Genomic DNA, 14,532 nt, shown 5'->3' on the forward strand with positions numbered 1-14,532 from the left:
CCCTTGGTGAGGTCAGTTTCAGTTTCAGCTGCTTTGCACACACACAAAAATTCTTTTTCCTCTTGACTGGAAAACTTACACCTAAAACTTAAGTGTGTTGTTGGGTGAGCCAGGAGATGTGGGTTTCCTCTTACTCTGAAGGACCTTTGGGGAAATGACTCACACAGTCAGCGGGTGGTGGCACCTTGTTCAGCATGCTCAGAACATGGTCCATGATGGATGGGTCGGTGGGTGGCTGGATCCATGTGCAGATCTCTTCCTCAAAGGAGCCTTTGCTGAGATCCTCTTGCCCGCACTTCCACAGTCCTGTGACCCTTTCCTTTAATAACTTTTTCACAGACTCATTTTATGTGCATTTGGGAAACTAATTTCTTCCCCCACAAATCTGGAGTGCCATGGGGACCTATTTTCCACTTGTCATTGGATCACTAAGCCACTGGTGTAAGCCTGGTGTGTTGTGGGCACTTGTCATATCTATTTGTTGGGTAAATGAATACTTAAATGTATGCCAAAGTTCAATTATGGCACGAGTCTTTGCAAAAGGATTCATCACGGTTGAATCATCCAGAAAACACTTAAGGGGCATCTGCTACCTGCCATGTGCCATGCTAGGTGATACGGTGAGAGGGCTTATATGAAGGTACAGATAACAGGGGCACAGGTGGAAATTCCCTGGTGGTGCAGTGGTTAAGATGCCACACTTCCAGTGCGGGGGGTGCAAGTTTAATCCCTGATTGGGGAACAAAGGTACTACTTGCCACATGGCCAAAAAAAGAAAAGAAAAGAAGCACAGACTGGGGGTAAGGCCCACCTTCTGCTGTGGCTGCTCTGGTGTCTTATCCTGTTGTTCTTCCTGTGAAGGAAGCTGTTTCATACCTGGTCATGGTTGGGGGTAATCAAGAGCACATCCTGGCTCTCACGGTTAGAGAAACAGACGTCGCCATCCTACGTGGGAGCCTTGCATAGTCAGACAGTCCATGAACCACCTAGATTTAGAATTAGAGGCATAGGAAGTTGGACATGGGGGACATCTCACGGATGGCCCATTAAGTCTGCTCACCCTGGACCCCCACACACAGACCAACCTGTGCTCGAGGTTCCGAGAGCCCCAAGCTCTCTGCATCTGAAAAGCTGGGAAGGAATGGCCCAAGTGCTGCGGTGAGGATTCAATGACATGATGCTCACAACACTTCGGTGAAGAACCTGGCCAGTGAGGGGAGGGTCCTGCCCACTCCAAACACACGGGCCATACTGCCAACCTCCCTCCCATCGGCCCCAGGCTCTCTGTACTCTGGACAGCTCTCTGGGGCAAGGTCATGCTACCCAGTGGGCAAGGGAGCTGAGGTCACTGTCTGCTCTCCATCCTTGTCCCTGAGTCACTGCCTGGGCCAGAAAAGGGGAAAGCCAGCCTTGCTGGCTGCAGCCACGCTCTTGGCTCCACTGGTTCTGGGGATCCTTATTGTCCCTCAGGGTCTGCTAATGCCTGGGGTCCAGCAGTTGCCGAGGACAGCAGGCAGACAGTAGAGTCAGGAGCCCTCTCTCCACTTCGCTGCCTGTGTCCCACAGAGCCTGCCTCTGGGGAAGCTGTGAGGTGTGTGGTGTTTTTTTCCAGTCCCTTCTGCTGGTGTCAGGTCGGCCGCCCACAAGCCGCCCACCCAGGGTGCTCACATCAGCTACCTTCACTGTGACCCACGGCTCTTGGCTCACTCATACCGAAAGCTGGCTGGCATCCTGGAGAACTCATGCCCCCTCACACGGAAGCCATGGAATTTCCCCAGTAAGGTGTCTTTGGCAACTCCAAGGCCACAGGAAGGTCATAGCTGGTGAGACACAGAATGTGAGGGAGGAAGCGCCAGCCCTGGCCACACTGGGCCCCCCTCCCAAGGGGACAGGAAAGCTCCCAGTCTCCGCAGACAGGAATCTGACACAACCAGGGAGCACTGCAGCTGCAGGCGGGTCTCACGTTTCACACCTGACACCAGACTCCCCCATCTAGAGCTGGAGTTCTCAGCCCCGGCTGCATCCAAGACCAGGTACATCAGAATCTCTGGGGCGGGACCAAAGTGGGTTACCTGCGCTTTTTTAAGTTCTCCAGGTGTTTGCTGTGTGCACACGGTGTTGAGGGCCACTACTTAGGAAAATAAAACCCTTAAACCAAATCTCTGTGTTTGGGTGTGTGGGGCCTGGGGGCAGCCTAGGTTCACATCCTGCCCCCACTACTTATTAGTTGCGCCTTCACAATTCTCTCCGAGTTTGAAGCCTCAATCTCCTCATCTGTTAAAATGAGAATAATAATGTAAGTGTCTACTTTGTGGGATTAGATGTGACAATCTGCTTATAATAGCGCTGGTCACTCCCTCCTATTTCCTTATAAGTCATACTCTGTCTTGTCTGTACCTCCAAAATGTGAAACCTGCATCTGCCCAGCTTGGAGTGCCCAATACTTTGTCTATACAGTGCTTTGCACATCGCTATATTCAATAAATACAAGTTAAATAAAGGAGTTGGAAGGCCATCCTTGTGCAGTGCTAAGACTTGTTTCCTAATTTAGTTCTGGAGTAAATCCAGAGTCCATATACTGATTCTGTTTAGCAAATTATTGCCTTTTTGAGTTCCGCTATGTGCTGGGCTCTATTTGAAGATAAAGACACAATTGCTGTCACTGAGGAGTTGAGTCTGGCAGGGACACAGATTCATGACCTCACATTTTATCATCTATAAAGTTAGTACAGAACACCCCAGGCAAGAGGACGAGGACGAGGTGCAGGAGGAGGAACAAGAGGAGGGTGAGGAGGAGGGGGAGGTAGAGGAGGAGAAGAGGAGGAAGGAAGTATTCACACAGAGAATGGGAGATGACTTTTGAGGTTTTTTTTTTTTTTCTTCAAGTTTTTTTTATTTATTATTAGTTTTGGCTGTGCAGGGTCTTGGTTGCTGTGTGGGTTTTGCTCTAGTTGCTGTGAGCAGGAGCTCACAGTTGTGGTGTGAGGGCTTCTCACTGCCACCAGCCCCAGGTGCTTGGGCTTCAGGGGTCCTAACTCATGGGCTCAATAGTTGCGGCTCTTGGGCTCTAGAGCGCAGGCTCAGTGGTAGCCCAGGGGCTGAGTTGCTCCGCGGTGCGCACGTGAGAGCGCACGTGCCCGTGCACGTGCATGCTCAGTCCTGTCGACTCTTTACATGGGCTGTAGTCCGTCAGGCTCTTCTGTCCCTGGCAATTTCCGAGCAAGAATAGGAGAGTGGTTGCTATTTCCCCTTCCAGGGGATCCTCCTGACCCAGGGATGGAACCCCCAGTCTCCTGCATTGGCTGAGGTGGGTCATAACAATGGGAAGGAGCTTGTCAAGTGGAGAAGCAGAGAAGGGTGTTGGAGGCAGAGGGAACGGCACCGACAAAGCCAGAGAGGCCTGGAGGGTGTCGCGCCATGTTCGAGGATGGTATGACAAGGCAGGAAGGAGCATGGGGTCCACATGGTGGGAGATGAGGCTGGGCAGTCAGGTTGAAGCCCAACTGGGAAAGGCTTGGGGGCTGGGCTAAGAGGCTGGGGCTTTATCCTGTAAGGACCGAGAGCCCCGTCATGTCTGTGGGCCGGGAAGGCAAACAGGGCACGCCTGTGTTTGGTTTCCTTCCTTAAGGCATTAAGGCAGCCACTCCTCGCCCGGGTGAGCCCTGCCCGGAGTCACTGAGAAGCCTTTCCTCCTGGTCCCCGCCCGGGAGAGCCTGTCAGGTTGGGTCAAGCTTTGTCCCCGCTTCCTGCTGTCAGAGGGGCAGATGAATGAGATGGGTGTGGAGGAAGGTGCAGGCGGGGGTGGCCATATTTTCCGTTGAGTTTCATTTACTGGAGGCTTGACTTTGGGGTTCAAACCAACTGGAAGAGCTGGGGCAGCCTACCCTAAACAGGTGGGCTGGGGGTAGGGGTTAGCCAAGGGCCCCGGGCGGAGGGAGGCCCAGGAGACTGCCTTTTTTGTTGTAAAGCACGATTACTTCGCCGGCTGTGGTACCGTGGGCGCTGAATTCCCTCTCAGGACAGCAGCTTCCTCGGCTTTGAAGTGAAGGAGGCGGGCCACGCCATCTCCCAATCCCGATTCCAAGGGAGGAGCGTGGGACTCCGCACAGGCTGCCGAAGGTGGGGGACTTCCCGGCAGGACAAAGCCTCTTCTAGGGGGACGGGCGGCTTTCCAAGGCTCGCCTCCCTGCCGGACCTCGGCTGCTCCGGGACCTGCCCGCAGCCAGGCCCAGGCTCACGCGGGACCTCGGAGGTGCGAGCGGAGGTCCACCTTCAGACCCGGCAGATGAGAGACCAGCCAGCTCGGCCGGGCTGCGCCAGGAACAGCGCTGGGACGCAGGAGGGGCCAGCTGCTCCCGTCCCTAGGGGTTCACCCTCCTTTCCCGGGGTCCTTCTCCCCGCCCCACCTCCCGGGGGGCAATGAGGAGCCCACAGGAGCTAAGTCCAGGGGCAGACACCGGGCCCCCGCAGGCAGGGTGGTGGGTGACGGCAGGAAGTCAGCAGGGGCCTCTGGGCGGAGAGCCAGCAGAAAGGATGGAGACACCCCGAGAGCCAGCCAGACCGCCGGTGCTCGTCATCCCCCAGACACTCCCACCAGGCAGCCCCACCTCTTCCGCCGCCCACCCCCTCTTTCAGTTCAGTTCAGTCGCTCAGTCGTGTCCGACTCTTTGCGACCCCATGAATCGCAGCACGCCAGGCCTCCCTGTCCATCACCAACTCCCGGAGTTCACCCAGACTCACGTCCATCGAGTCAGTGATGCCATCCAGCCATCTCATCCTCTGTCGTCCCCTTCTCCTCTTGCCCCCAATCCCTCCCAGCATCAGAGTCTTTTGCAATGAGTCAACTCTTCGCATGAGGAGGCCAAAGTACTGGAGTTTCAGCTTTACCATTATTCCTTCCAAAGAACACCCAGGGCTGATCTTCAGAATGGACTGGTTGGATTTCCTTGCAGTCCAAGGGACTCTCAAGAGTCTTCTCCAACACCACAGTTCAAAAGCATCAATTCTTCGGCGCTCAGCCTTCTTCACAGTCCAACTCTCACATCCATACATGACCACGGGAAAAACCATAGCCTTGACTAGACGAACCTTTGTTGGCAAAGTCATGTCTCTGCTTTTCAATATGCTGTCTAGGTTGGTCATAACTTTCCTTCCAAGGAGTAAGCGTCTTTTAATTTCATGGCTGCAGTCACCATCTGCAGTGATTTTGGAGCCCAGAAAAATAACGTCTGACACTGTTTCCACTGTTTCCCCATCTATTTGCCATGAAGTGATGGGACCGGATGCCATGATCTTCGTTTTCTGAATGTTGAGCTTTAAGCCCACTTTTTCACTCTCCACTTTCACTTTCATCAAGAGGCTTTTGAGTTCCTCTTCATTTTCTGCCATAAGGGTGGTGTCATCTGCTTATCTGAGGTTATTGATATTTCTCCCGGCAATCTCGATTCAAGCTTGTGTTTCTTCCAGCCCAGCGTTTCTCATGATGTACTCTGCATATAAGTTAAAAAGCAGGGTGACAATATACAGCCTTGATGTACTCCTTTTCCTATTTGGAACTAGTCTGTTGTTCCATGTCCAGTTGTAACTGTGGCTTCCTGACTTGCATACAGGTTTCTCAAGAGGCAGGTCAGGTGGTCTGGTATTCCCATCTATCAGAATTTTCCACAGTTTATTGTGAGCCACACAGTCAAAAGCTTTGGCATAGTCAATAAAGCAGAAATAAATGTTTTTCTGGAACTCTCTTGCATTTTCCATGATCCAGCGGATGTTGGCAATTTGATCTCTGGTTCCTCTGCCTTTTCTAAAACCAGCTTGAACATCTGGAAGTTCACGGTTCACATATTGCTGAAGCCTGGCTTGGAGAATTTTGAGCATTACTTTACTAGCGTGTGAGATGAGTGCAATTGTGTGGTAGTTTGAGCATTCTTTGGCATTGCCTTTCTTTGGGATTGGAATGAAAACTGGCCTTTTCCAGTCCTGTGGCCACTGCTGAGTTTTCCAAATTTGCTGGCATATTGAGTGCAGCACTTTCACAGCATCATCTTTCAGGATTTGAAATAGCTCAACTGGAATGCCATCACCTCCACTAGCTTGGTTCGTAGTGATGCTTTCTATGGCCCACTTGACTTCACATTCCAGGATGTCTGGCTCTAGGTCAGTGATCACACCATCGTGATTATCTGGGTTGTGAAGATCTCTTTTGTACAGTTCTTCTGTGTATTCTTGCCATCTCTTCTTGATATCTTCTGCTTCTGTTAGGTCCATACCATTTCTGTCCTTTATCGAGCCCATCTTTGCATGAAATGTTCCCTTGGTATCTCTAATTTTCTTGAAGAGATCTCTAGTCTTTCCCATTCTGTTGTTTTTCTCTATTTCTTTGCATTGATCCCTGAGGAAGGCTTTCTTATCTTTTCTTGCTATTCTTTGGAACTCTGCATTCAGATGCTTATATCTTTCCTTTTCTCCTTTGCTTTTCACTTCTCTTTTCACAGCTATTTGTAAGGCCTCCCCAGACAGCCATTTTGCTTTTTTGCATTTCTTTTCCATGAGGATGGTCTTGATCTCTGTCTCCTGTACAATGTCATGAACCTCATTCCATAGTTCATCAGGCACTCTATCTATCAGATCTAGGCCCTTAAATGTATTTATCACTTTCACTGTATAATCATAAGGGATTTGATTTAGGTCGTACCTGAATGGTCTAGTGGTTTTCCCTACCTTCTTCAATTTAAGTCTGAATTTGGCAATAAGGAGTTCATGGTCTGAGCCACAGTCAGCTCCTGGTCTTGTTTTTGCTGACTGTATAGAGCTTCTCCATCTTTGGCTGCAAAGAATATGATCAATCTGATTTTGGTGTTGACCATCTGGTGATGTCCATGTATAGAGTCTTCTCTTGTGTTGTTGGAAGAGGGTGTGTGTTATGACCAGTGCATTTTCTTGGCAAAACTGTTAGTCTTTGCCCTGCTTCATTCCATATTCCAAGGCCAAATTTGCCTGTTACTCCAGCTGTTTCTTGACTTCCTACTTTTACATTCCAGTCCCCTATAATGAAAAGAACATCTTTTTTGTGTGTTAGTTCTAAAAGGTCTTGTAGGTCTTCAAAGAACCGTTCAACTTTGGCTTCTTTAGCGTTACTGGTTGGGGCATAGACTGTGATTACTGTGATATTGAATGGTTTGCCTTGGAAACAAACAGAGAGCATTCTGTCGTTTTTGAAATTGCATCCAAGTACTGCATTTCGGACTCTTTTGTTGACCATAATGGCTACTCCATTTCTTCTGAGGGATTCCTGCCCACAGTAGTAGATATAAAGGTCATCTGAGTTAAGTTCACCCATTCCAGTCCATTTTAGTTTGCTGATTGCTAGAATGTCAACATTCACTCTTGCCATCTCTTGTTTGACCACTTCCAATTTACCGTGATTCATGGACCTGACAGTCCAGGTTCCTATGCAGTATTGCTCTTTACAGCATTGGACCTTGCTTCTATCACCAGTCGCATCCACAGCTGGGTATTCTTTTTGCTTTGGCTCCATCCCTTCATTCTTTCAGAGTTATTTCTCCACTGATCTCCAGTAGCATATTGGGCACCTATGTGACCTGGGGAGTTCTTCTTTCAGTATCCTATCATTTTGCCTTTTCGTACTGTTCATGGGGTTCTCAAGGCAAGAATACTGAAGTGGTTTGCCATTCCCTTCTCCAGTGGATCACATTCTGTCAGATCTCTCCACCATGACCCGCCCATCTTGGGTTGCCCCACGGGCATGGCTTAGTTTCATTGAGTTAGACAAGGCTGTGGTCCTAGTGTGATTAGATTGACTAGTTTTCTGTGAGTATGGTTTCAGTGTGTCTGCCCTCTGATGCCCTCTTGCAACACCTACCGTCTTACTTGGGTTTCTCTTACCTTGGGCGTGGGGTATCTCTTCACGGCTGCTCCAGCAAAACACAGCCACTGCTCCTTACCTTGGACGAGGGGTATCTCCTCACCGCCACCCTTCCTGACCTTCAACGTGGGATAGCTCCTCTAGGCCCTCCGCACTCACTCAGTTACCTGAAAGCTCTGGTCTTCAAAAGCATCCTTGTTTTAAAAATAATTTCTGTTTCCTTTATTAGCACTCAGCTCCAGCTTTCATAAATATGTGAAGTCGATGTAAATAATTTTTAAATTAAAAATGCACATCTTCCCAGATGTGGATATAGAAGACCTAGCCGTCATTCTCAGGAGCTCTGTGTTGGGCCTGAGGGAGACAGCCCTGTACTCAGCGTCCCCACAGCGCTGAAGGCCACCACAGGACCACAAGGGGGGTTCAGGGAAGACTCTCGGGAGGAAACCTTGACCTGAGACCTGGGGCTTAACAGAGATCTGGCCAATGAAGGAGAGAGGGCATCTCAGGGAAGGGGCCGACCTAGGCAGGACCAGCAGATGGGCACCATCAGGAGTTGTGGCCAAGCAGGGAACTGAGGAGGAAATGTTCCTTTTTCTGAACTCATCACACTGATAATCATTTGTACAAGTATCTGTCAGTATCTGCCCTGGTAGGTTACAAGCTCCAGGAGAGGAAATGGTATACATTTTATGGTTCCTCAGGATCCTGGTGTTCAGTACAATGACTGGCACACAGTAAGTATTCAGTTAGGATTGGTGTTAATTGACCAAGTAAATGAGAATTCTCCTGTTAATGTGGGTTTGGTCAGAAAGGGCTGAGAAGCCAAGCTAACTAGAGTGTGAATGTTATCCTTAGGACAGTAGGGAGCCACTAAAGGTTTAAATACTCAACAACAATGAAAGTTTTAAATAAGGGAATGACTCGGTCAGCTTTGTGTTCCAGGAGTCCCTTTTTGGCTTTAGTCTGGAGAATGGCTGGAGACAGAGTCCAGCCAGGTGGCAGACACATTGTCCTTACCTAGGAGCACTGTTTGATTTAGTATCTGTTTGTGTGATCTCCCTCGGTAGGCCATGAGCCCTGGAGGGCCAGGGCCAGGCCTGTTCGCCTCGCATCCCTGTGCCCAGCACACATGTGGTAACGGCTCTGTGGGTTTAATGGGTGAAATTCTGATTGGAAGTTGCAAATGCAACTTTAAGGGTAAGGTGGTGATGTTTAATGCATGCAATGTCATAGGCAACTTTCAAAACATGGGGAACATGAAGGAAAAGGCCATTTATGTTTGAGAAGCAGTGTCAGAGCTCTGGGAAGTGGGATGGAGGAGGAGGAGAGTGGTGGGGAGATAGAGCGGGCTCCTCAGAGCTGTGACCGTTGCTGGACTGATGAGGCCTTCCAGGTTTGGTATCTCTCTGAGATGGGAGGCTGAGGTGCGAAGCAGCAGGTTTGGAGGTCTAGGTGAGGCATTTGGGTGTCTATGGGACATCCAGCTCAAGACTGGGGTATCTCCAGCAATAGAAGATTCTGGAAGCTTTCAGGGTGAGTGTATGACAGAATGTGGGGAAGTGTCTGGAATTCCCTGGAGAGGAGAACTTTCGAGTAGGAGCGGAGGAGTGAGTCAGGGAGTCAGGGAGGGATGGAGAAGCACCATGAGCTCCTGCCTCAGGACTGTGCGTGGTGACTTCCTCTCTGTTTCGGGCTCTTCATTATGAGCCCATCATAACAGCCCTGTCAGGAACTGACCCTGCAGAGCCTCTGGTGAAGCCCAACTCCTCAACTTCTGTGTGTTCTTGGCTCACCTCCCTTTTGTGGTCACAGTGCCACTTTCTGTGATTGCCTTCTGTCTTCGCAAGACCTGTCTTCTGGACATTATACTTTCCTCCACTCAGTCACTCAACTGATTTCATTTCTGCTTGTCACCTTTTTCATGTTCCTGGCTTTTCCAAATAGTTCTGCCCACTCCCTAGTGAGCCAGGCTCCCTGCTGCAATGTCCTGGGGGGAACCAAGGGTGTTTCCCAGCTTTTCTCTACGTCCTCCCCTTTCTTCCCTCCTCATCTGCCTGAGCAAAGGCCCAGCACTGGCAGCAGTGGGGGGAAACACAGGGCTGGCCGCCCTCCCAGCCACTGCACATCCAGGTCCCCCAAATGTGGGCCAGGTGCAATGGTGCACCTGTCGACAAATAAGTGGCACTTGGGGCAGAAAGCCCTGATTGGTTGCATTTCTTGATTCCCATGGTGTAAATATTCCCACCACCATCAATTTCAAGCTACCAACAAGATATTACTGAATGCAGAACTGGGGACAGATGGGAAGCAATGCACTGTCACATAATATTTCTAGCAAGCAGACACAACAGGTGTAGACAGCCGCAAAAGCAAATATAATTACAAAATTTAGTCAAATAATTGGGAAGTTTTGAGTATTTGTTGCTTTTTAAAAATATAATATTCTCTTATAAGATTTTATAATTGTTAATATGATGGCTGTTTAACAACTACTTTGCAAAAACCAAAACAACAGCTTTGCAGAATTCCTTAAAACTTAACAATTAGATCTTGCAAGCAGTACAGACTGGCTTCAGCCAACCACTGGGTGCCATATGGGCCAAGAGGAGAAGTGGAGACTCCAAGCCCCAAACTATAGTGCATTCTCACCTGCAGCCTCTCCCTGCCCAGGCTGTGTGGGTGGCAGGTGACAGGTAGCAAGCCTCCACAACCCAGGAGGAGCAAAGCTGGGCCCTGGGCACCCCTCCCACCTGTAGACATGGACTTTTCTGGCCTGGGCCTGTGGGCTCTGCGCCCACCCACGCCCCAGCCTCCGGACACCTACCCGAGTAGCCTCCAGAATGAGGAAGTCTGAGTGGTGCAATTTCCTCTACCCTAAACAGTGTGAAATAACTGCTCAGAAAGCAGGCTTGCCCAATTACCCACAATGAAAAACCAGAAGAGGACAAAGCCTCTCTTTCTAAGCTTCTCTTTATACCAGTGGGCTGCAAAGCAGGTCGTGCTAGGTCTGAACGGACGTGGGATGGAGATGACTTCAGGCATGCAGCTCAACCTGTGGGCATTTCTGAACATCGAGAATGGAAAGCACCAATGAGCCAATTTGACCTGTTCTAAATGTGCCAGTCTTTGCACTAGATCTTGGGGACTCAGAGGTGGTGACCTAACATAGTAGAAAGCTTGTCTTGGCTACTCCAGGAAATAGCTGAATCTCTGACTTGATGTTCCTGTGTTCTTGCCTGACCATTGTGAAGGCTAGATAAAAGGGGTCACCTTGTCACCACATTCTATATGTGCCTCGGGCCCTGGTTTATGGCTTTGCGTAAGTATTAATAACTAAAGGTGTCTTCTTGCTTATAATCACATCCCATCACAAGCCAACCCATCGCACTGCCCCCTCAAGCTCACTTTTAGAACTGCACCTCTATTTGGAGCATTTCCACATTCTCTCATGGGGTCTTCCTATGAGTGTGGGGTTTGTGTGCTCTGATATTTAAGCAGAGGAAGGCCAGGACTTTGTCACTTATACATTCATTCATTCCTTTGTTCAGTGGGGAGTGGGGCTGGGGAGGAGGCAGGAGGATGGAAAGGTCTGTCCAACTCTAAGTGGGGGCGCAGCTCAGGGAAGGCTGCACCCTGAGTGGAGGCAGAAGGGAGGGCAGAGGGAGGCAGGAACAGAGACCAAACCCCTGTTTCTCTCTGCTTTCAGACCTTGTGCCAGGGTGTACCTGCCTTTTGTAAACAGTGAAACAGTGTCTGAATGCTAGGTGAGGTAATTACGCATTTTCTTTGGATTCCAGGTTACTCCCAGAGGGTGTTTCCATGGATTTGCCCACCTCAGGACAGCCTCACCTGTGTTTCGTGCCTTGGGGTAAAGACCTTTTTATTCCTTTATTTGGGACAAAAAACAGTAATGTGTTGTTTTCCGCCCTCCCTCCAAAAAAAAAAAAAAGCAGTTCTAGCTGTATTCCATCTAGCTGTATGATGGCTTAAAGTTTTGATTTCTCATTGTTTAACATTGCTTACTTGCAATATTTGGGAAATTTAGCTGAAATTCAGGCACAGCCAGAGGAAGGAGCAGGAGCAAGATTATGGCGCCATCTACTGGTAACATAAACCTAAGTATGACAAAGTTGAACTTGCATTGAGCCTCTTGCGTAGGTGAAAACGAGTTGATTTTTAAGTGAAGTACAGTTGATTTACAATGTTGTGTTGAATATGAGTTGATTTAAAAAGCTTAAAATGGAAAGTGGGTGTGCATCAACATATTCAGATAACAAGTTAATATAAAAAAACCTCAATAGAAAAATGAGCTCAGAAAAATGCATGAGACATAAAGGGGTACTTCATAAAAGAAGATATCCAATGCATGATGAACTTACGATAGATGGTCGACTTTTCATTCTTGGAGACTCCTGGGGGAGGAAGACACGTGACACGGAGGGCCTCAGACCAAAAAACCAACAAAAACAACAAAAAGCAACCTTCCAAGTAATTCAGATTTTATCCACCAGGGGGAGGACTTTGACTTTAAGTTGTATCAGTTCAGTTCAGTTCAGTTCAGTCGCTCAGTCGTGTCCAACTCTTTGCGACCCCATGAATCGCAGCACGCCAGGCCTCCCTGTCCATCACCAGCGCCCGGAGTTCACTCAAACTCACGTCCATCGAGTCGGTGATGCCATCCAGGCATCTCATCCTCTGTCGTCCCCTTCTCCTCCTGCCCCCAATCCCTCCCAGCATCAGAGACTTTTCCAATGAGTCAACTCTTCGCATGAGGTGGCCAAAGTACTGGAGTTTCAGCTTTAGCATCATTCCTTCCAAAGAACACCCAGGGCTGATCTCCTTCAGAATGGACTGGTTGGATCTCCTTGCAGTCCAAGGGACTCTGAAGAGTCTTCTCCAACACCACAGTTCAAAAGTATCAATTCTTCGGTGTTCAGCCTTCTTCACAGTCCAACTCTCACATCCACACATGACTACCGGAAAAACCATAGGGAACTGCAAATTGAAACCACAGTTAAGTGTCACCATTTACCCTCCAGAATGGTTAAAATTAACAATAAAAGACTGTCAGTGCCAAGTTGGCAAAAATGTGGGGTTATGGGTATTCAAATACACTGCTGCAGGGAGTTGTTCTGTGTTATCTAAAAAAAAGTTGAACAAATGGCTTAATCTGTAACATAGCAACCTGACTCCTTGGTATATACAACAAAAATATATGCCCATGTACTCTAAGATGCATACACATTGTTAACAGCATGAATGAAGCAAAGCTGGAATCAAGATTGCAGGGAGAAATATCAATAACCTCAGATACACAGATGACACCACCCTTATGGCAGAAAGTGAAGAAGAGCTAAAGAGCCTCTTGATGAAAGTGAAAGAGGAGAGTGAAAAAGTTGGCTTAAAGCTCAACATGCAAAAATGAAGATCATGGCATCTGGTCCCATCACTTCATGGGAAATAGATGGGGAAACAATGGAAACAGAGACTTTATTTTAGGGGGATCTCCAAAATCACTGCAGATGGTGACTGCAGCCATGAAATTAAAAGACACTTGCTCCTTGGAAGAAAAGCTATGACTGCATAAGACAGCATATTAAAAAGCAGAGACATTACTTTGCCAACAAAGGTCTGGTCTAGTCAAAGCTATGGTTTTTCCAGTAGTCATGTATAGACGTGAGAGTTGGACTATAAACAAAGCTGAGCACCGAAGAATTGATGCTTTTGAACAGTGGTGTTGGAGAAGACTCTTGAGAGTCACTTGGACTGCAAGGAGATCCAACCACTCCATCCTAAAGGAAATCAGTCCTGAATATTCATTGGAAGGACTGATGCTAAAGCTGAAACTCCAATACTTTGACCACCTGCTGCGAAGAACTGACTCATTTGAAAAGTCCCTGATGCTGGGAAAGATTGAAGGTGGGAGAAGGGGATGACAGAGGATGAGATGGTTGGATGGCATCAGCGACTTGATGGACATGAGTTTGAGCAAGCTCTGGGAGTTGGTGATGGACAGGGAAGCCTGGTGTGCTGCCGTCCATGGAGTTGCAAAGAGTCGGACATGACTGAGCGACTGAACTGAACTGAATGGCATAACTGGTAATAGCCAAGAAGTGGAAACAATTCAAATGTCCATAAACAAACAATAGGCTAGATAAAAAGAAATATTATAATTTTATAATATATATAAGAAATATATATAAGCAGTATATTAATGCAGTGAAATATCTAACAGCAAAACAAACAAAAGCAAACAAAGTGCAGCCACATAGCAACAGCATAGGTGAATTTTACAAATGTAATATTGAAAGCAATTGGACATAAAACAATGCCTACTATGTCATAATGATTGTATAAGTCAAAAAGGCAAGTCATTTTACAGTGTTGGATGTCAGGATGATGGTGTGGAGGATGGAGGCAGAGGTCAGGACTGGGCTGGAGCTGATCATGTTTTATTTCTTGACCTGGTGGTCATATGGGTGTGTTCACATTGTGATCATTTATCTTTGATTTGAGAACTTTAAAAAATAACACTGTTTAACTAAGTGTTAATAATTTAACCCTTCATTTATAAAATTAAAAAATAAAAATAGTTAAAGGTGGAAAGGTAGAGTGGGATTCCTAACCAGAATAATATAGGCAAAAGT

At 48.0% G+C, this 14,532-nt stretch overlaps 1 long non-coding RNA gene across 4 annotated transcripts in view; it reads left to right on the forward strand.

The window, feature by feature from the left end:
- Window positions 1-1,095: 1,095 nt before the first annotated feature.
- The window catches only part of LOC102408072, a 43,076-nt gene continuing 29,639 nt past the window's right edge, over window positions 1,096-14,532 (forward strand). For 2 of the 4 annotated variants that reach the window (XR_006542752.1, XR_006542751.1), the window contains exons 1-2: window positions 1,096-2,033; window positions 11,683-11,753. This is a non-coding gene — a long non-coding RNA (uncharacterized LOC102408072). The remainder of the gene's footprint in view (window positions 2,034-11,682; window positions 11,754-14,532) is intronic. The other 2 variants (XR_003112298.2, XR_329122.3) reach the window with 2 other exon arrangements.

This window comes from Bubalus bubalis, chromosome 11, assembly GCF_019923935.1.
Source record: "Bubalus bubalis isolate 160015118507 breed Murrah chromosome 11, NDDB_SH_1, whole genome shotgun sequence".
In the NCBI taxonomy this organism is placed as follows: Eukaryota; Metazoa; Chordata; class Mammalia; order Artiodactyla; family Bovidae; genus Bubalus; species Bubalus bubalis.